The sequence below is a fragment of the Microtus oregoni genome, unplaced genomic scaffold, assembly GCF_018167655.1.
Source record: "Microtus oregoni isolate MIOR12 unplaced genomic scaffold, Mior012 000097F_ref0000449, whole genome shotgun sequence".
NCBI lineage: Eukaryota > Metazoa > Chordata > Mammalia > Rodentia > Cricetidae > Microtus > Microtus oregoni.
In genome coordinates, this window is record NW_024544710.1 from 1,443,708 (window position 1) to 1,467,276 (window position 23,569).

The following is a 23,569-nucleotide window of genomic DNA, read 5'->3' on the forward strand; positions in this document are numbered from 1 at the left end:
CTATGGCTTATTATGAAGATGATTTCCGTATAAGTTGTACTCTTTAACTGAAGCAGTGATGTTTTACAAGAATAGTGTTAATTTAAATAGAATTTTGAGTGTTAGAGGTTTTTAACAAATATAGGAAGGGATCATAATAGAGGTTAGTTTAGTGGGAAAATTAAAATTAATATAGGTAAAGGCAGGATATAGTGTTGGCCCCACCCCTGATGAACCAGGGACTATAAAGAATAGAAAATAGGAACAAGAAAGTGTCATGCATCTAGAACTTATGAATTTCTCTTGAGAGGCCATAAAGACCATGGTTTAAGTTAATGATTAAGGAAAACAACTGAGTCCCAGAAGCAAGGCTAGTTCAACATTAATTCTAATGTTGAGAGATGTGTTCATGAGTTTCAGTGTGCATTATTGTTAAAACAAAGCTTTAAATAATGACTGAAGGCTAAGTTAAGATGTTTTTACCAATGGCTTTGAGGTACAAAATCTTGGGGAACAATTTAAAGTTTAGGAACACACACTTAACAGTTGAGTAAGGAACTCATTGAGGTCAGGGAACAAAACAATCGCAGCTGGCTATTGCTGGCTGATGTTCTTTTCTTGCTAGAATGAGTTAGTGATCAAAGATGATGATGTACTCTGAGGCAGGGCAATAGCACAAGCACAAGCAAGCCCATGCAAACTCACAATGAATAAGCAAAAATTGGCCAAAACAACCTGTCAGCAGACTAAAGGCGCAGTAACTAATGTCCTAGTCAATCACAACACGCCAGCAGTGACTACCAGTTTCAAAAGGGCCAACCAAAAAAATATTCCTGCAGCAGTTTAGTTTCCCTAACCCCATAAAAAAAAAGAAAAAAGAAAAAAAAACCTCCCAACCTTTTTACAGTAAAGAGTTTCTGTATTGGAATCTCTAGGAGTCTGTGTCATTGCCTCTGCGTCTTCTCACCCCCTGCCTCCCAGAAAACAGGGATCACACAACAGGCAGCAGTAACAAGTCCACAACAACTGGCACCCAACGAGGATGGAACTTTTCCTTTTGCTCACTTTTTGGGTCCTCCTTACCATCTTTTGGGCTTTTTTCTTGCTTGTTGCTGCCCCCACTGCTGTCCCCATCCTGACTCTCTGCCAGCATCTTGAGTTCACCCCCTTCAGTTGTTTTTCAGTAAGTTGACCCCTATTTTTGTTTTCTAAACCTGTGGTGAATTGCAGCTTTCTTTCCTATCCCCACATTTTCTTTTCATTTGGCTGTTTGTCCTCCTGGTTAGGAACTCTCTATCGTGACTCTGTTTGCCCCAGTACCTCCACATAAGGGCTGACCACACAGGAGGTAGAGCCAATAAAGACCCTCTGACAGGTCCTTTTCACCCAGAGAGACTGTATAAGTATACGCCACGACCTAACAAACCACAGTGGAGGAAGTCCAACAGTCCACACTAGTCTCTCTTCTCAACTAATCCAGTTACGTGACCACCAGTTAAGAGCTGGTTTCTTAATTCACAGAAAGGTTTTGGCCATTGGAGTGTGGTTGAATACCCTTTCCCTTCCGGGATTGGAACGTTTTCCTTAGACAGCAGCTACTTCCACTTGCTTGACCCTGGAGTTGAGTGCAGGAACAGAGATGCAGTTGTTGCCACTCACCCCTTCCCTTCTGGCTGCTTTCTTCTTTGCTGTCCCACCTCACAGGCCCTTGCTGGGGCCTATCATGAATGATGCCCCTTCCCCAGGGAATGGGCCCTTCCCTTCTCCACCAGCGCTGCCACCACCCCCTCCCTGCAGCTGGCAAGAGTTCTGTGAGTCCCATGCAAGGGCTGCTGCCCTGGATCTTGCCCACCATTTTCGTCTCTACTTGGCCTCCCACCCACAGTATGCAAAGCCTGAAGCAGAAGCCGCTTTTTCTGGCCATTTTACTGAGCTATTCCTACAGCACTTCGAAGATGAATTGGCCCCGGCCTCGGGCTCATTCTCCCCACCTGTCTTGACCCCATTGAGTCCTAGTGTGGAGATTGTACCACCACATGACTTATCCTTTGACAGTTGCAGGGTGGGCGGTCCCCTGACTGTGTTGGGCCCATTTCTATCTTCTTAGAACCTAGCTGGCCCCTCTTCCTTCCTCAGTCTCTTCCTCCTCTACACCATCTTCAAAGCCAAGGCTCAAGAAACACTTACCTCCATTCAGAGGATCGCTCAGTCAGAGATTCTTTTTTTTATAAATATTTATTTATTTATTATGTATACAATATTCTGTCTGTGTGTATGCCTGCAGGCCAGAAGAGAGCACCAGACCCCTTTACAGATGGTTGTGAGCCACCATGTGGTTGCTGGGAACTGAACTCAGGACCTTTGGAAGAGGAGGCAATGCTCTTAACCTCTGAGCCATCTCTCCAGCCCCATGTAAGAGATTCTGTATGAGTCATTCTGCAGTGGCGAGAGGCCACTGATACATCCCAGCTGAGCCTCTGGAGACCACATCAGGCCTTCCAGTCCTAGGTGGAAACAGGAACTCCAACTCCTCTGGTCATGCTGGGACATGTGGTAGGGGATTGGCTAGTGATGGCACATATCCTGGGGAGAGATAGACTGAGACTGAGTCGTGGAGGGGGAACCTTGAAAGACAGAACAGGAATTGTACAGAGAAAAGAGCTGCTCAGTTTTATGGGGGCTGAAGAAGCTGACCCTGACCCAGCAGGAGTGAGTAATGGAGGAGGGGCGACTGGGCTGACCTCAGGGGGATGAGGGCAGCCTTAGTGGTACAAGTGTCACCTACTGCTCCAAAGTGAAGAAGGAAGAGGAAGTCGCTTGGAGTTCTTCCTATCATCCAAGGCATCCCAGCCCTGACTCAGTATTCCCTGGTCTACTATCACTGCATAGCCATGGCCCTAGAGATGGAGATGCCTGACAGGGAGAACACGTTTGTGGTTAAGGTAGAAGGCCCCACAGAGTACATTCTGGAGACAACTGATACACTTCATGAGAAGGCCTGGGTGTCTGACATCCAGGAAAGGGTGCCTAAGCCCAGGATCCTGCCCTGCTATCAGCCCCTGTATCCATGACCCTTCCTCTGACCCCTGGGACTTACTTCCTCACAAAGGATACAGACAGCCTGGAGTTGCCCTGCTTGAATCCTTCAGAGAGTCTGTCCAGCCAGGATCTGCTGCTGGGGCCCAGCAATAGCAATGACTGCTTGTGAGAGGAGGCTTATGGGGACCTTTCTGACCAGCTATCAGCATCCTTCTCCTCTAGTTCTGCCTCCGTTGCTGCCTCCCACTTTGACTCAATGGAACTGCTTTCTCTGGAACTGCCCCCTCACATTCCCATTGAGGAGGAGCCCCCAGCAAAAACAGTTCATCGCCTCTCAACCCCCTCCCCTCCCCTGGATACTCCAGAAGCAGATGCAGGGTCATTTCTGTTCCAGGGGTTGTCAGAGGGCACTGAGGGGGGAATAAACCCCTCTCAGGAGATCCTTAGTTCCATGGAATGCTCTCTCGACCCAAGGCTGCCCAGTAAGTGCTGGAAGGAGGCACTGGCTCCCATGGTGTCTTGCTGGTACATCAGAGTGAGACAAGACATGGTAAATATGTCCTCACTTTCAACTTCCAGGGCAAGGCCAAGCACTTGTGTTTATCACTGAATGAGGAGGGTCAGTGTCGGGTCCAGTCCATTTTTGATATGCTGGAACACTTCCAGGTGCATCCCTTCCCTGTGGAGTCTGGAGACTACAGTGATGTTGTCCTTGTCAGCTATGTTCCCTCCCAGTGGCAACAGGGTTGGTATCTGGCTGGAAGCCATGCAGGGGTGTGTAAAGGTGACTGATGCTACCCCAATTCTCCTTATTTTGAAGAAGTACTCAGACAATGGGCCATGCAGCTTCAAACCCATTATAATTGGTACTTCATGTTGAAGGCAGTCCTTGACCCCTCAGTTTTCTTCCAGTGGTGCTCTTCTTATGATGATGCAGCAGAGACCCAAACCTATACAAACTTATAATTTGGACGAATGTCACCCTCACCATGCTTACTGGCCATGAACAATACACTGATCCTGTCTCACAATTCATAATTGGCCTACATGCCTTTTTCCAACAAGCGTCCAACCTAGCCTCCAAGACCCTTAAACTTTGTATGCACCAGAACAGTGGAGGCTATTTCCACGGTCTTCTCCAGCAGGCTGCGGAACCATTTCCTGAACTTTTGACTCATGTCGCCAATGCTGTTGAAAAGTGTGTCCCATCTGGTCCTACCAAGGATATTCTTGTTAAACAGCTGACAGGGGCCCAACACTATAACTCATGTCATCATACTTGTTACAAATGAGAATCTTCATAAGTGGGTCTTGGCTGTCTATGTTATTGATACAGTGAATAGGTCCATTTCTGCCCTTATTGCTTCCATCAATGTCTTGGTCAACACCAAACTTGACAAGGACGATAATTCCACCTCCCCAGACCATACTTGCTGGTGATGTGAACAGTCTGGCCACTTACATAGGTATTGTCCCAGGGCTCATCCAAAGACCTAATGCCCTAAGTGCCAAAAGGGCTATCATTGGCCACAAGACTGTAGAAGTTCCCAGCGGGCCCTGATAGACTGGACAATGGCTTCACACTCCTGGTGCCTGAAGGTAAGTGATGTGCCTTGGTTTGCATTGGTTAAGGTGAACTGCTTCTCATCCACTAGGCAGATATCTTCAATTTTAGAAAAATAGTAGATGTTATTTAAAAAGACAGATTGCCCTAATACTTTTGTACTCTTTGCTGAGGTTACTTGAACAGCAGTATAGCCAACCTTAATAGAGATTTTGGTGTCTTTTGCGAGCTAGCTTGAGAGCATCGTGGAAGATTTTAGGTCCTCTTCCAGAGCCAAGGTGGCAGCAGGGATTTTCTGTTGTTCATGCGCTATGTGTTCAGCCAGCTTCCCAGGATAGTCTGTGAAAATAAGCCATTTACTACCCTTTAGGCAAGTCAGCAGCTGCTCATAGTACTGGATGCACTCCCTGACCCAGGAGTTACAGTTATAGATATAGACTGCAGAGGCATTGTCATAAGCAAAGCCAGGAAAAACAGCAAAACACTTGGAGAGAAAATCTTTTTTAAAGTGATTGCTATGTTCAGTATGGAAATGCTGGATAATCATTTCCCTAAGGACAGACATCTTTCTGCCCTCCCCCCTTTAAAGATAAAAAAAATTGTGCCATGCCATCCTCAAGGTGATGTGGTATGCTGTGAATCCCATTGTTTAATAAAGGAACTGGCTTGCCCTGATAGGGCAGAGTAGAGCTAGGTAGGGAAAACTAAACTGAATCCTGGGGAAAGAAGACAGAGTCAGAAGAAACTATGTAGCCCCACCAGAGACAGACACTAGACAGAACTTTACCCAGTAAGCCACAGCCACATGATGATACACAGATTAATAGAAATGGCTTAGATTAATATGTAAGAGTGAGCCAATAAGAACTTAGAGCTAATAGGCCAAGCAGTGATTTAATTAATACAGTTTCTGTGTGATTATTTTGGGTCTGAGTAGCTGGAACAAGCAAGCAGCCTTAATACAACAAATTGGCATGCCAACATGGTCAACTAAAATATACTTAAAACCTGACAGAAAAAAAAAAACCTGTGTGGCTTCAAAATGGCAGCACAAACCACTCTGGATTTTTCTGGAGGCCAAGCACATGAATGGCATTTGGGGGTCTGGGTGTTTGTATGCACCTTTGGGATAGGGAGAAAAGTAACTGAGACCATGCCCAAAGCTCAGTGCTCCCTGCCTGAGCAGGTAGCGGAATCAGATCTACTAGGCATGCACAAGCAGAAGAGCATGGCAGATTCCTGCTGCTATACACAAAGATATTTCCAGGTTGCACAGTGCACTGCATTGCAGAGTTAGTTTTACTCATATAAAAAGGGTTTAAATGCTGCATGGTGTTTCCCAGAGTTGAGGTAGTAAGGATGACTCCCACAGGGCAGTCTCAGAGGCAGTGAATGGATTACAGCCATTCAGACTGGGCAAAGCAAGCAGGCAGGGCTGTATTTGCCCTAGCAATGCTGCTATTTAGGTTTTTAAGATGCACTTAGCATTTTAAAAAGCAGTCCTGGGGCTGGAGAGATGGCTCAGAGGTTAAGAGCACTGACTGCTCTTCTAGAGTTCCTGAGTTCAATTCCCAGCAACCACATGGTGGCTCACAGCCATCTATAATGAGATCTGGTGCCCTCTTCTGGCATGCAAGCATACATGGGAGGAATGTTGTATACATAATAAATATATCTTTAAAAAAAAGCAGTCCTGGTCAGGAAAGGATTACAGATATGCAATTAGGACAGGCTCAGACATAAAAGACCTCTAAACAAAACACAGTGTGTTTTAAAAAATGTATGTAGGCTTGAGACAGAGAAGAAAAAGAGTATAAAGAGTTATAAAAGAAAGTGGTTTATTAAAAAAAGAGTAAAACAAAGTCTTTAAAGGGACAAAAGTCAAGACAGTCATAGATTAAAGAAATAAAGAAAAACAAGCCATTTAAAGTTGGAAATATACACAGGGAGTCAGGATTATGTATATTATTGTGTTTTCTTTGAATTTTTTGACCTTTAAGGGGCTAAGTACAGAGAGACATTTTATTGTATAGGCTGCTAAGCTAAACCAACATATATATCTTAAAGGTGTCTTGACTTCGAAATATGGGTCTAAGGATGTATTGTTTTGGGGGAAAAAAGGTTCTTCATTTACTTCTACAGAGCTTGAGAACCTGTGAAATTCTTCCAGACTAATGTGGTTTGATAAACCAAGACCTCCCGAAAGGTCATCATGAACATCCCCCAAAAATTAATTCACCCAACAAAAAGCAGGAAGCAGTTTGGAGAGAACTATGACTATATTACCAAATATTGTTTATAAGTGTTTGTTTACATTTAAAGGGGGATATGCTATAGAGATTTGCATTGGAATGAATCTTAGATTATTAATACACATTTACACTCAATTTTCTTATATGTATATTTATACTCCTAATTAAGGTACTGTGTTTATACAGCTCATTTAAAAATGTAATGTATGATTAAGAAATACAGATTAACAGATAGTCATCTATAATAGTCAAGCTTGTAGCCCTGTTAGTTAGATTTTCTATATGGACAGAAGTGTATTTCAAATGGATAGGCATTCTTCAAACCTTTCAAAGACTACAGAATATGGCATTTAAAATGTTTAAGAACTTAGGACTTTTTATGACAGTGAGACACATCTGCTCCTGTCGGCACCAATTACTTCAAGAGGATGATAGGCATTGAAGAGGCTCCTTATGGAGTTAGTTAGCCAATTAGGCAAGAAACTGCTCTTGCCTGGACTGCTTGATGCTATGCTGCGTGGGCTGGAAATACAGGACCCACAGAGAAATGACTGCTGAACTTGCCTAAAGGTGAGACCATCCTTAAGAGTTTCTACTTCATGAAAGAATAGGAAGAGTCTGCTAGACATTACCCAGGACACAGAAGAAAGTGATTGACAAACTGCTAATATAGGCAGAAGTGTCTTTGAAATTTTCTGCTTCATGGAAAAGTATGCTGAATGCTATGGGCCTTTAGACTGAAGATAGATGCCTCAATGGTACATAAGAACTTTGAGTGACTGTCCAGGCAGCAAGATGTCTCTGTCAATTCTAGAGTTTTAGAAGTTGCTTATAATGCACTTCCTGTTTACTTAGGTAATATTATATCCTTCTGGAGTCTTTGATGGAGTTAAAGAATATATAATTGTAGTTATATTAATCCAGACTCCTTTGAACACCTGATTTTTGACAAAGAAGCAAAAAATATCGAATGGAAAAAAGAAAGCATATTTAACAAATGGTGCCAGCATAACTGAATGTCAACATGTATAAGAATGAAAATAGATCTGTATCTATCACCATACACAAAACTCAAGTCGAAATGGATCAAAGACCTCAACATAAAGACAGCTACACTGAACCACATAGAAGAGAAAGTGGGAAGTATACTTGAACACACTGGCACAGGAGACCACTTCCTAAAGATAACCCCAATAGCACAGACACTGAAATAAACAATCAATAAATAGGACCTCCTGAAACTAAAAAGCTTCTGTAAAGCAAAGGACATGGTTAACAAGAAAAAACAACAGCCTACAGAATTGGAAAAGATCGTCACCAACCCCACATCAGACAGAGATCTGTTCTCCAAAATCCACAAAGAACTCAAGAAATTGGTCATCAAAAGAACAAATAATCCAATAAAAAAAATAGAGTACAGACCTCAACAGAGAAATCTAAAATGGCTGAAAGACACTTAAGGAAATGTTCAACATCCTTAGCCATCAGAGAAACGCAAATCAAAACAACTCTGGTATTCCATCTTACGCCTGTAAGAATGGCCAAGATCAAAAGCACTGATAACAACTTACGCTGGATAGGTTGTGGGGTAAAGAAACACTCCTCCATTGATGGTGGGAGTGAAAGCTGGTCAGCCCCTTTGTATATCTATATGGCAATTTCTCAGAAAATTATGAAACAACCTTCCTCAAGACCCAGCAATACCTCTTTGGGGTATATATCCAAAGGATGCTCAATCATGCCACAAGGATATGTGCTCAACTATGTTTATAGAAGCATTGTTTGTCATATCCAGAGCCTGGAAACAACCTAAATGCCCCTTGACCAAAGAATGGATAAGGAAAATGTGGTACATTTACACAATGGAGTACTACACAGCAGAAAAAAAAATAATGACATCTTGAAATTTGCAGGCAAATGGATGGAACTAGAAAACATCATTTTGAGTGAGGTAACCTAGACTCGGAAAGACAATTATCATATGTACTCACTAATAAATGGTTTTAAACATAAAGCAAAGAGAACCAGCCTACAAATCATAATCCCAGAGAATCTAGACAACAATGAGGACCCTAAGAGAGACATACATGGATCTTATCTACATGCAAAGTAGAAAAAGACAAAATCTCCTGAGTAAATTGGGAGCATTGGGACCATAGAAGAGGGTTGAAGGGGAGGGGTGAGGCAGGGAAAAAAGCAAATTAAAAATGTAGAGCTCAATAAAAATCAATAAATTTAAAAAGTACCTAGAATTAATAGGCCAAGCAGTGATTTAATTAATACAGTTTCTGTGTGGTTATTTTAGGTCTGAGTGGCCAGAACAACCAAGTAATCTTCATATGACACAAAGGCCACAATAGCCTTTTCAGATGCCAATAAAACTAATTTGGGTTATTAATAGTGGGAGTTAATCATAAGGAAAGGTCCTATCCCCAATTAAATCCTGATCAGAACAACTAGAGGAGTTATTGATGGTCATTAAGCTATTGGAAATGACCCAATAAAAACCAGTGAATATTTTCTCAGATAGTCACTATGCCACACAAGCATGCAAAATACTATCTTTTGCAAAATTGAAGTCTCAAAAGGATTTTATCTCTAAAACTACGCAAACTATTCAAGACTTATTTCAGTCCAGAGGACACTCTGGCCCAATAAAAATGAAATAAAAAGGGTGAGATGAGGCAGGGCAATAGCACAAGCACAAGCAAGTGCATGCAAATTCACAATGAATAAGCAAAATTGGCCAAAACAACCAGTCAGTGGACCAAAAACATGGTAACTAATGGCACACACTCCAAGCCAATTACAACACACCAACAGCAACTGCCAGTTTCAAAAGAACCAACCAAAAATGTTCCTGCTGCAGCTTAATTTCCCTAACCCCATAAAAATCCCCAACCTTTTTACAGTAAAGAGCTTCTGTATTGGAATCTCTCAGAGTCTGTGTCATTGCCTCCACATCCTCTCACCCCTGGCCCCTAGGAGATGGGGATCACACAACAGGCAGCGATAACAAGCCAACAACAGCACCCTTTTCTGCCCTCAGTTTCCTGATAAAAAGAACTGTTGATGAGTGGAATGGATGCTGGGGATTTAAAGTAGAGCTGACTATTTTTCATATACAAAAGTTTAGATTTTGTAACATTACTTTTTGAGATAAATAATAAAATGATCAAACCTTTCTTTGTAATCACAAAATGCAGTGAACCAGTAAAGAAAAACTGACTGAGAAAAATACCTTGCTTACTTTGTAAATCTGTAATGAGTTACTTGGACATGTATTGATGGAGGAAGGTCATTGGCTAATAAAGAAACTGCTTGGCCCTGATGGGTTAGAACATAGGTGGGTGGAGTAAACAGACCAGAATGCTGGGAGGAAGTGGAAGTGAGCTCAGAGGCCAGGCCGCTGCTCTCTGAGGCAGACGCGATGAAGCAAGCCACCAGGTCAGACATGCTGAATCTTTCCCGGTAAGCGCCCCTAGCAGTGCTACACAGATTATTAGAAATGGGCTAAATTAATACTTGAGAATTAGCCTAGAAGAGGCTAGATATAATGGGCCAGGCAGTGTTTAAAAGAATACAGTTTGTGTGTTGTTATTTTGGAACATAAGCTAGCCAGGCGGCCGGGAGCTGGGTGGCAGAAAGTATCCACATTGTAATTTTTATGTTACTTGAAAGATTTTGCTGGGATATATAAGCTGTAAAGAAAAAACAAAGATAGAGAGATAAAAGATTATAAAGAGATCCTAAAGATGTGTATGTGTGTGTGTTTCACTTTTTTTCCTGCCCCAGAGAATTACATTTTGCCCCACTCACCAGCCACAGAGAATTAAGTTTTACTCCCTCAGATAGAAAAACCAGTTGAGCGATTAGTCCACCAGCTCCATGGCTCCCTTTTAATTCCTGAGCTGCTGAAGGCTAGTCCTTACAGTAGCATTCCAGGCACCCAAACAGGGATCTGAGAATGCATTCTTTTGAGATTGTCCTGGAGGAGGTAATTCTCTGGTGCTCTATGCAGATAGGTTCTCATTCAAGAAGGTCCAGAACTCCTTGGCCATCACAAGCCAAGTAAATATGGGTGAGTAATCCAGTTGTCTTTCATGACTTTTCCTCAAGATAGGACAAGGAGAATCAAAGAAAGATGGTTCTTTACTGTTATTAAATATACACTGAAGAAAAAAGGAATTAAGATTAACATTGGTCATCCAACTGGTATTCTCTAGTTTGTTCAGACAGTTAGCACCTGGTTTCCAGATCAGGGAAATTTAGATGTAGAAATTTGAGATACAGTAGGGATAGATATTAAGAAATGGTATACAAAGAATGGAGGTAGAGACATGCCTCCTATAACATTTTCTATTTGGAGTGTGCTTAGGCACTGGCAGGTGGTAAAGAGCCTGTGTGTGCTCTGGAGCCCTTTGTTCCTCCTCCACATAAGCAAACACCCTTGTTGTTATCTCATTCAGGATCTAAGAAGTAGGCAACAAAGTATCATCATCCTGACTGGCCTCCCCTGCAATGCCTCACTGTAAATCACTCCACAAGACCCCTTGAGACATGTAAATAGAAATTTGCTGTCATGGTAAGTCAGGTCCACTAGCAGGGTGTTTCACTGGGGAAAGAAAAGAAAGAGTAAAGAGTTAACATGCAAAATGCTTGTGGGTATGGGAAGTGGCTCAGAGCACTACTCAACTGAAACTAACCAAGTCTTGCTGATACTTTCTATAGTGCTAGGGCTCCTGACACTAAATTAGAAGTTCTAAAAGGTGATCCTCCACTGCTACTTTAAGCCCAGAAGTAAGCTTTCCAATGAACCCTGTCTATGATTAAATACATTGAATTCATCAGTGTGGCTAAGTCAAGTTCAAAGAGTGTTTCCACAATGGTCTCTGCTTTTGACTCAGCAGTGAAAACAGCGAATTCTCCCTTGTTGAACTGAAGGCCATATTGTTAAACCTATACTAAAGTGGCAACCCCACTACTCTGGGTACTTTCCAAATGAGCCCATTGGATGATAACAGAATTAGCTAAGGAAAAGAGCTTACTGCTGTGTACAGAAAGTTATATTACAAAAGAATCCACTTATGAAGACACTTTTTGGTTAGAATTCACATATAAAACAAATTGCTTTATATTTCTACCCATTCAGGACAGTCTATATTACTTTTTCCCCAAACCTCCTTGTTACCAATTTTCCAGATATGTTCCTTCCAGGTCTCTGACCATCAGCCATCTAAACCATTGTTGCAGGATCTGAGAAGATCCAAAACAACTTAAACACACAAAAACTTATACAAATCAAGATCTTTATTGAAGGGGCAGCAAAAATTGGCAAGGGACAATACAGATTTGGGAACTGACTGTGTTCCTGGACATTCATTTCAGCAAGTATTTAAGCAGAAAAACCACAAACATATGTGTCAACCAACACAGGATGTACGTTTTACAATGTAACCAATCAAATTCATTTCTCCTTTGCAGTTTGAGGAACTAGAGATGAGTAACAAGCTATTTCTCATCTGTTAAGAAAGAAGCCTATGACTCTAGTGAAGAATCCCAGCTCTCCCAGGGCTTGGAAACAAACTTTGTTTTACCAGGGCTTGGAAACAAACTTTGTTTTACCCTACTTTTAAGTGGAATCTAGAAACAAGATGGCAGTACTTAGGGCAGGCTTGTTTGCTTAATCTCAGCACCATCAGCCCCCATCCATGAATATACACTGATACTTCAGACCATTTCTCCATACAAGTCAAAGTGAAGTATCAGGTACAATTTCCAACTTTCTGCTCATTGTCTACCTTCAGGCAGTGCCTGCATATTATACAGAACCATCTGTAAATCAGACCCAAGTCTCCTTTCCTCTTTTAACTAATCATGTGAAACTCAGGTGTGGGACCATAGGCATTTGGGCCACTTCTCCTAGCTTGTGCTTTTAAGGCTTGCTCAGATTTATAGACTACTACCACTTGATGATGGAGTGCACCTGGGCATGCAATTTTGTTTGGTGAACCAATAATACCCAGCTCTTAATTAGCAACCCAAGCCATTCAGTGATTCAGGATTGTGCCTAGTCACTACCAAGGCCCAGTAACAACCCAAAAGCTGTTTCTCAAAAACACAGGGCTTTGCTCCTAATTCCTAAGAGTCAGTGCAGTGCTTCACCTAGAGAGGCCTGCCAAACATTCCAGACTGCATTCTTTTTATTCTTTTTTGTTTTTTGAGACAGGATTTTTCTGTAGACCCAACTGTCCTGGAATTCACTCTGTAGACCAGGTTGACCTCGAACTCACCGAGATTCGACTGCCTCTGCCTCCGAAGGACTATGATTAAAGGCTTGCACCACCACTGCCCTGCTTTCCAGACCACAGTCTTATCTCTCATTGGGACTTTAAGAGTTGTTGTATTTGCTAGAATATAGTAGCACAGCTTGTCCAGCGTCTTTGAGCCTCATTTTTTTCTAAGCACCACTTAAAACTAGCACCATTTTAGATCACTTAGTGAATAGCTCAACATAGCATTTTCTAGGTTTTTTTTCTTTTTTATTTTCAAGAAAAGGTTTCACTGTAGCTTTGGAGCCTGTCCTGGAAATAGCTCTTATAGATCAGGCTGGCCTCAAACTCACAGAGATCTGCCTGCCTCTGCCTCCCAAGTGCTGGGATTAAAGATGTGTGCCACCACTGCCTGACTCAACATAGCATTTTCAAATTGGGAGTATGTTGCCTCCAAAGTTCAAAGAGACTCAGAAGATGTCATCTACCTTTTGGGGCATTGAAAGGGGCAGATAAAACAATTTAACCTCTTAATAAGGTATATTTCAGCCAGGAGAGGTGATGCACACCTTTAATCCCGGCACTTCAAGGCCAGCCTGATGTACAAAGTGAGTTTCAGGACAACAAGAGCTGTTACACAGAGAAACCCTGTCTCAAAAAAAGCAAAAACAAAAAAGGTATATTTTAAAATGCTCCCAATTAATTGGCTCTATATTAATTTTACTGTATCATAAAGCTCCTAAGTTGCTTTTGGTTTTGTTTATTGACACAAGTCTCATGACATATATGTAGCTAGCTTGGGTTTTTCTTTGTAGTCCTGACTGATCCCAAGATCACAATCCTCATGCATCTCCTAAGTGTGGGGGTGACAGATACAGGCCCCCATGCCCAGAAGTTCCTAAATTTGCTCAAATTTATTTTCTAATTTCTGGCATGCAAATGCATCTCATATAAGTCTCAAGTAGTTGCTAACTGGATGCTCACTGAGTCTTTGTTGCGGGAGGTCCTTCCGCTCCTCCAGCCTATAGCCGCTGAGATACCAGCCCATTGGGGCGTGGTCTCTCTCCCTTTAAAAAAGCGGCCACTTCCCTCTCCTCTCTCTCTTCACTTCCTGCTCTGCTGGCGACTAGACTCCCTTCGTGGTTGCGCAGAGGGCTGTTGTCTGGGACTGTGATCTGTAAATTTTTTCCCCTTTAAATAAATACCACACTATTAATCATAATTCCAAACTGGTGTGGCATTGTTTGTGACTTACGCCATCAAGTCTTCTCAGCATTAACATCAATACAATAAACCACTGGGGTCGTACAAGAACTGAAGGCAAGTAAAGTCCTTGAAGACCAGACCAAGACACAGGATAGAGAATATGCATTCCCTTGGAATGAGACAGTACTGTTGACCTTGCTAGCTGAACATAAATTATTCTAATGTTCTTTACTATCAGGGACCAAGAGAAAAGGAATTTGCCAGATGAATGGGTATATTCCAAACACCAGGAGATGTTTTACTTGAGCAATAAAATCACTTCTAGTCTAGAAGCTGCAACTGGAGTTATTACCTGATTAAACTTAGGATAACCAACTGGCATTCTTCAAACTCCATCTGCCTTCTGCACAAAGCCAAATAGGGTAGTTAATAAGATGAGACAAGGATCAGCCCTCCCTGTTTCCTTCAAATACTTGATAATACAAAAAAGTCAAGTGGTGGTAGCACCCCGCACTTGAGAGGCAGAGGCAAGTGGATCTGTGTGAGTTCGAGGCCAGCCTGGTCTACAGAGTGAGTTCCAGGACAGGCTCCAAAGCTACAGAGAAAGCCTGTCTAAAAAATAAAAATACTGGGAAGTAGCCTTTGGTGCATGGGCACAGGAGACCACTTTCTAAATATAACCCCAGTAGCACAGGCAATAAGAGCAACAATAAATAAATGAGACCTCCTGAAACTGAGAAGCAAAGGAAACTGTCAATACGACAAAAAGGCAGCCTACTGACTGGGAGAAGATCTTCACCAACCCCACATCAGACAAAGGACTGATCTCCAAAATATATAAAGAACTCAAGAAATTAGACATTAAAATTATAAATAACCCAATTAAAAATGGTATACTGAACTAAACAGAGAATTCTCAACAGAAGAATTTCAAATGGTCAAAAGATACTTAAAGACTTGTTCAACTTCCTTAGCTATCAGGGAAATGCAAATCAAAACAACCCTGAGATACCATCTTACACATGCCAGAATGGCTAAGATTAAAAAACACCAATGATAGCTTATGCTGGAGAGAATGTGGAGTAAGGAAAACATTCATCTATTGCTGGTGGGAATGCAAACTGGTGCAATCACTTTGGAAATCAGTGTAGCAGTTTCTCAGAAAATTAGGAATCAACCTACCTCAGGATCCAGCAATACCACTCTTGGGAATCACCCAAAAGATGCTCAATCATACTACAAAAGCATTTGTTCAACTATGATGTTTATAGCAGCATTATTTGTAATAGCCAGGACCTGGAAACAACCTAGATGCCCCTCAACTGAAGATGGAAAAAAAGTGTGGCACATCTACACATTAGAGTACTACTCAGCAGAAAACAAAACAAAACAATGACATCTTGAATTTTGCATGAGAATTGATAAAATTAGAGAACACTATTCTTTGTGAGGTAATCCAGACCCAAAGAAATGAATATGGTATGTACTCACTCATTCGTGGATACTAGCCATAAACAAAGGACATTGAGCCTATAGTTCATGATCCTAGAGAAGCTAATTAATAAGGTGAACCCAAAGAAATTGGAAACAGACAAGATTGCCTGACAAAATTTGGGAGCATGGGGGCCGGAGGAAGAAGGATGGGGAGAAGGGGAAAAGGATGGAGAAGGGGAGGGCTGGGGAGAACCTGAGGGAATGAGGTAGTCGAGATAGAGGAAGGACAGATATGAGAGCAAGGAAAGAGATATCTTGATTGAAGGAGTCATTATGGGGTTAGCAAGAAACCTGGTTCTAGAAAAATTCCCAGGAATCCATGAGTATGACCCCAGCTAACACCCTAAGCAATAGGAGAGAGGGTGCTGAACTGGCCTTGCTTTGTAGTCAGACTGATGATTATCTTAAATATCACCATAGAACCTTCGTCCAACAACAGATGGAAACAGAGGCAGAGAACCACATCGGAGCACTGGACTAAGCTCCCAAGGTCCAGTTGAAGAGTGGAAGGAGTGAGAGTAGGAGCAAAGAAGTCAAGACCATGAGGGGTTCACCCACTGAGACAATTTGTCTGTGCTAATGGGAGCTAATCACCTCTACTAGACTAGAAGTGAGTAAGCATGGGATCAAATTAGTCCCTCTGAATGTAGTTGACAGTTGGGGCAGACTGAGGGGCCAATGACAATGGCACTAGGTTTTGTCTCTACTGCATGTACTAGCTTTTTTGGATCCTATTCTCTTTGGATGTATACCTTGCTCAACCTAGATGTAGTAGGAAGGGCCTTGGACTTTCCACAGGGCAAGGTGTCTTGCCCTCTCTTAGGATTGGAGGGGGAGGGAAGTGTGGAGGGAGTGGGAGGAGAAAAGGGAGTGGGAATTTTGATTGGCATTGTTTAAAGTAATAAAATAATAACAATAATAATAATACTTGGTAGTATCAGTAATCTTCTTGCTTGTTTGTTTTGGGTTTGGTTTCTACAGTCAGGGTCTCACAGTGTAGCTCAGGCTGGCTGTGGAATCTTGAAGGTCCTCCTGCCTCAGTCTTCAAAATTCTGGACTTACTGATATGAGCCACCATGTAGTATTGGTTTTGATTTACTAAAAATTTTCCTACATAGAGGCAATTATAGTGACTTTCCCTTGGCTTTTTCTATCATCAAAACCCTCATTCCACAATTCACGCAACCAATGTTGGGATTCTGTTACTCGTTAGGCCTATTCTTGGAATGCATAATATATTGGAAAAGTAACTTACCATTTACCCAAATTTTCCATTTCCAGAATCCCCTCAGTTTGTGTTTTCTTTATTGCCTCTATTTCAGTTTTCAAGTCTTGAACCATTTCCTTCACCTGTTTGATTGCTTTTTCTTGGTTTTATTTAAGGGATGTGTTGATTTCTTCCAATTCTTTTGTTTTTTCCTCCACTTATTTAAGGGAATTTTTCATTTCTTCTCGAAAGGCCTCAGTTATCTCCATAAAGTTATTTTTAAGGTCTTTGCCTTCTGCTTCATCTGTGTTGGGATGTTCAGATCTTGCTGTTGTAGAACCACTAGTTTCTGGTGGTGCTGAATTGCATTTTACGTTGTTCTTACCTTGTTGTCTACCTGTACCTTCCTCCCATCAGTATACATGGAGCCTATGCTTCAGAAGGTCCCTCTGCCTCCAATTGGTGTAGTTGGGGCTATGGCTCTGGTGAATGCTCCTTCAGGTGCAAGCAGAGAAGAGCCCCCAATGATCCAGGTGCAAGCAGGCCCAAGGCTCAGATGGTTACTCCTTGAGGTGCAGGTGGGGCCACAGTTCCAGTGGTCATTCCTCTGGTCACAGTTCTGGTGATGACTTCTCTAAGTACAGGCAGGACTGAGCTTCTGGTGGTGGCTGCAGTGATGAGGTATCTCCTACAGAGAATGGCAGTGGATGCTGGCTGAGACACAGGTGCTCTTTGCCAGAGTCACTTCTTACAATTACTTCTTTTTAAAAAAAATATTTATTTATTTATTATGTATACAATATTCTTTCTGCGTGTATGTCTGCAGGCCAGAAGAGGGCACCAGACCTCATTACAGATGGTTGTGAGCCACCATGTGGTTGCTGGGAATTGAACTCAGGACCTTTGGAAGAGCAGGCAATGCTCTTAACCACTGAGCCATCTCTCCAGCCCACAATTACTTCTGTAAGTCACTGCTGGAAGCCACTGTTTTCGTTCCCAGCAGTCACATGCCACTACCTGCAGTTGCTCACCTTAGATGTTCCTGGCAGTTACTCAGTCCTCTGATTCTTCCAGTGGTTGTTCAGATGGACTTGGGGAACCCTGAAAAAGAGGAAGTGAAAAGGTTGTAAGAGCCAAAGGGGATTGAGGACACCAAGGAAACAGGGTCTTCTAGATACAATAGGAATGGTACACATATGAACTCACAGAAACTGTGGCAGCATGCACAGAGCCTGGACAGTTCTAGGTCAGATAGTGTCCTAACACGAAGAGAGGAAGTGAACGCATGTGCCTTTCTATAAACCAAAACCCATTTCCAATTGATAACCATTTGAAAAGGAAGAGTTAGTTTTCTTCAATGGAGTCTCACTCAGTATACAAACCACACTTAATGGCAGGTCTCATGTCCAACTGTAGTTGGCCAACACAAAAAGAACTCAATGACTGGCCTGGGATTCCCCCACTCACCTGACTTAGACATTTCAAGGAAGAGTCAGTGAGAGAGGAAGCACAGTGACAACACCAGCCCAGGCCCAGAATGTCAGAGAGGGAGAGCTTAGTGGCAGTGGCCCTGGCCCCTACCTGGAAGCATCAGAGAGGGAGTACAGCAACCTGGGAGCATCAACAGCAGCAGCTTCTAGAAACAATATTAAGAAGTCCCTCTGGGAAAGAACACCAGGTTCCCAGCCAGCATCCAGTGCCATCTTCTGTATGAGATCGCCTGCTGAATCAGTAACCACTGGAGCCACAGACCTGCTGGCATCAAAGCCTTGTAGACTACATCTGCATCTGGAGGAGTGACCACCTGAGCCTTAGGCCCATTGGCACCTGGAGGAGCAATCACCTGAGACTCTGCCCTGCCTACTCCTGGAGGAGCAACATTGGAGCAACAGCCACCAACACAGAGAAGCTTACATTAATTACAAACTATTAGCCCAGGCTTCCTATTAACTAGCTCTTACAATTTAAACTAACCTGTAATTCTTGTGTATGTTTAGCTGCTGCTGTTGATGCTCCCAGGCTGCTGCACTCCCTCTCTGATGCTTCCAGGTAGGGGTCAGGGCCACTGCCACTGAGCTCCCTCTCTCTGGCATTCTGGCTTGGTACTTTTTCTCAGGGCAGCATTTTCATCTTGCTTCCTCTGTGTCTGGGTGGAGAGTGCAGACAGCCTTTCCTCTTCCCAGAATTCTCCTAGTCTGGTCACCCCGCCTGTATTTCCTGCCTGGCTATTGGTCAATCAGCATTTTATTAAACCAATACAAGAGACAAATCTTTACAGAGTACAAGAGCATTATCCCACAGCAATAAGATGCTGCAAACTGAACACAACCAAAAAAAAAACAAACAAAAAAAAACATCCACCATGACCAAGTAGACTTCATCACAGAGAAGCAGGGTTGCTTTAACATATGGAAATCTTGAAATGTAATCCACCACATAAACAAACTGGGAAAAAAAACACACGATCATCTCATTAGATGCTGAAAAAAACCTTCAACAAAATCCAAGACTCCTTCATGATGAAGGTCTTGGAGAGATCAGGGATACAAAGACCATCTAAACATAATAAAAAAAATCAATTTACAGCAAGCCAACAGCCAAAATCAAATTAAATGGAGAGAAACTCAAAGTGATTCCACTAAAATCAGGAACAAGACAAGGCTGTCCATTCTCTCCATAGCTATTCAAAACTGTACTGAAAGTTCTAGCTAGCAAAATAAGACAACAAAAGGAGATCAAGGGGATGCAAATTGAAAAGGAAGAAATCAAACTATCCCTTTTCGTAGATGATATGATAAATAACTGACCCCCAAACCTACCCAGGAACTCATACTATTACTGATAAACACCTCCAGTAATGTAGTGGGATACAAGATTAACTCAAAAAGATCAGTAGCCCTCCTATATACAAATGATAAATGGGCTGAGAAAGAAATCAGAAAAACATCACTCTTTACAAAAGTCACAAATGAAAAATATCTTGAGGTAATTAACCAAACAAGTGAAAGACCTGCATGACAAGAACTTTCAGTCTCTAATGAAAGAAATTAAAGAAAACATCAGAAAATGGAAAGATCTCCCATGTTCTTGGATAGGTAGGATCAATATAATAAAAATTACAATCCTGCCAAAAGCAATCTATAGAGTCAATGCAATCCCCATCAAAATCCCAACACAATTCTTCACAGACCTTGAAAGAACATTACTCAACTTCATATTGAAAAACAAAAAACCCAGAATAGCTAAAACAATCCTGTATAATATATAAACTTCCAGAGGCATTACCATCCCTGACTTCAAACTCTGCTAAAGAGCTATAGTAATAAAAACAGGCTGGTATTGGCATAAAAACAGACACATGGATCAATGGAATCAAATCGAAGACCCTGACATTAATTTATGCTCATATGAACACCTGACTTTTGACAAAGCCAAAAAGGTACAATGGAAAAAGGAAAACATCTTTAACAAGTGGTGCTGGAATAACTGGATGTCAGCATGTAGAAGACTGCAAATAGATCCATATCTATTGCCTTACACAAAACTCAAGTCCAAGTGGATCAAATACCTTAACATAGAGACAGTTACATTGAACCTGATAGATGACAAAGTGGAGAGTAGCCTTGAACACATTAACACAGGAGACCACTTCCTAAATAGAACACCAGAGTAGCAGAGACACTAAGAGTAACAACCAATAAATAGGACCTCCTGAAACTGAGAAGCTTCTAAAAGTCAAAGAACATGGTTTAAAAAAAAGACAAAAATGACAGCCAACAGAATGGGGAAAGATCTTCACCAATCCCACATCTGACAGAAGGCTGATCTCTAAAATATGTAAAGAACTTAAGAAACTAGACAACAAAATAACAAATAATCCCTTTTTAAAATGTGGTGGAGAACTAAACAGAGAATTCTCATTAGAAGAAACTCAAATGGCCAAAAGTCATTTAAGGAATTGCTCAAAATCCTTAGTCATCAGGGAAATGCAAATCAAAATGACTCTCAGATACCATCTTACACCGGTCAGAATGGCTAAGATCAAAAATACAGAAGACAGTTTATTCTGGAGAGGATGTGGGGTCAGGGAAGCACTCCTTCACTGCTGGTAGGAGTTCAAACTTGTACAGCCATTCTGGAAATCAGTATGGTGGTTACTCAGAAAATTGGGAATCAACCTACTCCAAGACCCAGCAATACCACTCTTGGGCATACACTCAAAGGATGCTCAATCATACTACAAGGACATTTGCTCAACTATGTTCATAGCAGCATTATCTGTAATAATCAAAACCTGGAAACAAAGTAGATTCCCCTGAACCAAAGAATGGATAAAGAAAATGTGGTACATTTATACAATGGAGTACTATTCGGCTGTTAAAAATACAATGATGTCATGAAATTTGCAGGAAAAATGGATGGAACTAGAAAAAAAACTTACTGGGTGAGGTAACACAGACTCACAAAGACAAGCACGGTATGTACTCACTCATAAATGGATAGAAGATATAAAGTAAAGCAAAGGATAATTAGTCCACAGCTTCAGAGAACTGGGAGCATGGGGGCAGGAGAGAGGGTGGAAGAGGGGAAGTAAAGGGAGTGGGAAAAATATAAAGTTTAATAAAAACAATTAGAAGAACTCAATGGTTGATTTGGAGGGTCTTTGTCTCTTAATGTTTGTCAGGGATTTTGCTTGTTTGTTTGTTTGTTTTTTTAACCTTACAAGTTGTTTGTGTACTCCCCAGTGTAGAATGAGTGTGGACTTCTGATCACTGCTTAGCTTATTTATGTATGTATGATATCTAAAGCATTTATCAACTTTTATTACATAGCTACGATACAGATATAAACATTAGTTGTTTCCATCTTCCTATAATTTGATTGAGTTACAAAGAAAACATGGGTTTTGTAAAATACAGCAAGCTAAATGCCGGCCCCTTCTTCCTTAGCCAGTTTACTACCAACTCCCTCCAGGTAGCCAGGGTCAAGGGTTTTGAAGCGCCTTTACCACAAGCTTCCTGAGGGTGGCAGTGGAGAGCCACATTGGGAAAGCACACTTGCCGCCTGCTAGCAGAGGATTTGAAAGCTATATATGGGCTTACAATTCCTTTCCTTATTATTCTTGTTGAGAAGATGTGGGTCATACAAAAAAAAGTTCTTTGTGTATATATTATGGCTTCCAGTTTTGTGTTTTTAAGGAAGTCTTGTGTTTCTCTGCATCTTTATGTGTTTCTTGTGCTTTTCTTTGGCTCTTTTTCTTCTGCTTGTTTGTTTGTTTTGTCCTATTCTGACTTGTTTTTGTTTTATCTTATTTTATTACCATTCTTTAGAAGCCTGTTTGTTTTGTAAGGAGAGACAAAGAAGTGTGGATGCAGATAGAAGGGGAGATGGGAGGACCTTGGAGGTGTTAGGGGAGGTAAAACCATAATCAGAATATATTGGATGAAAAAATATATTTTGAGAACTGGAGATAAGAGCACTAACTGGTCTTCCAGAGGACCTGTGTTCAATTCCCAGAACACACATGGTTGCTCACAACTGTCTGTGATTCCAGTTCCAGGGCTTCTGACATACTCACACATACATACATGCAGGGAAAGCACCAATGAACAGTAAATAAAAATAAATTATAAAAATGTATTTTCAATAAAGGAAAAAGAAAAAATCTAAAGAAAGGTGAAAAAGAGAAACTGAGTGTGGGATACATGCCCATAATCTTAACACTTCAGAGGCCCAGGCAGGAGGATCTTTGATGTGAGAACAGCCTAGCCTACATATTGAGACTCTTTCTAACAACAAATCTAGATTGACAAGATGGTTCAGCAAGCAAAGCACTCCACTAAGCCTGACCTAAGGATTTGCATTTTAATACCAAGAATCCACATGATGGAAGGAGAGAACTAACACATAATCTCATCTCTTTTTGTCTCTGTCTCTGTCTCTCTCTGTCTCTGTCTCTGTCTCTCTCTCTGTCTCTCTCTCTCTCTCTCTCTCTCTCTCTCTCTCTCTCACACACACACACACACACACACACACACACACACCCCAAACAGGTAAATAAACTGGGCTGACAGCAGGCCAATGATGCAGCTTAATTGGTAAAGTGCTTCTCTGGCATGCACTTGACCCTGGGTTTGATCCCTGGCACTACATAAATTGGGCAAGGAAGTACATGATTGCAATGTTGGAAGTAGAGGCAGGAGAATCCGAAGTTCAAGGTCCTTCTCCTCTACATAGCAAGTTTAAGGTCAACCTAGGATACATTAGGCTCTGACTAAAAAATCAAAATAAAAACAAAAATAAATAAATAAATGTAATTGAAAAAAAAGAAAATAAAATATAAGCATAAATATTTTCTATAGGGAAAAATTACATAAAATGAAGGCACAAATGGAAGGAGAATGACTAGATAATTGATTCCTTTATATATATTTAATAAAGGAAATGATTAAGACAGCTGCAGCAATATGAGCAAATATATGAATTGTCACTCAGAATAAAGTATAATAATCTGGCTTTCATACAGTTGAAAAGGCACATGAAATCATAATAAAAT

The 23,569-nt window shown here is 41.5% G+C and overlaps 1 pseudogene; it reads left to right on the forward strand.

Annotated features, from left to right (window-relative positions):
- The first annotated feature begins 1,702 nt into the window (after positions 1 to 1,702).
- LOC121442861 lies at positions 1,703 to 3,984 on the forward strand (annotated as a pseudogene).
- The last annotated feature ends 19,585 nt before the right edge of the window (positions 3,985 to 23,569 follow it).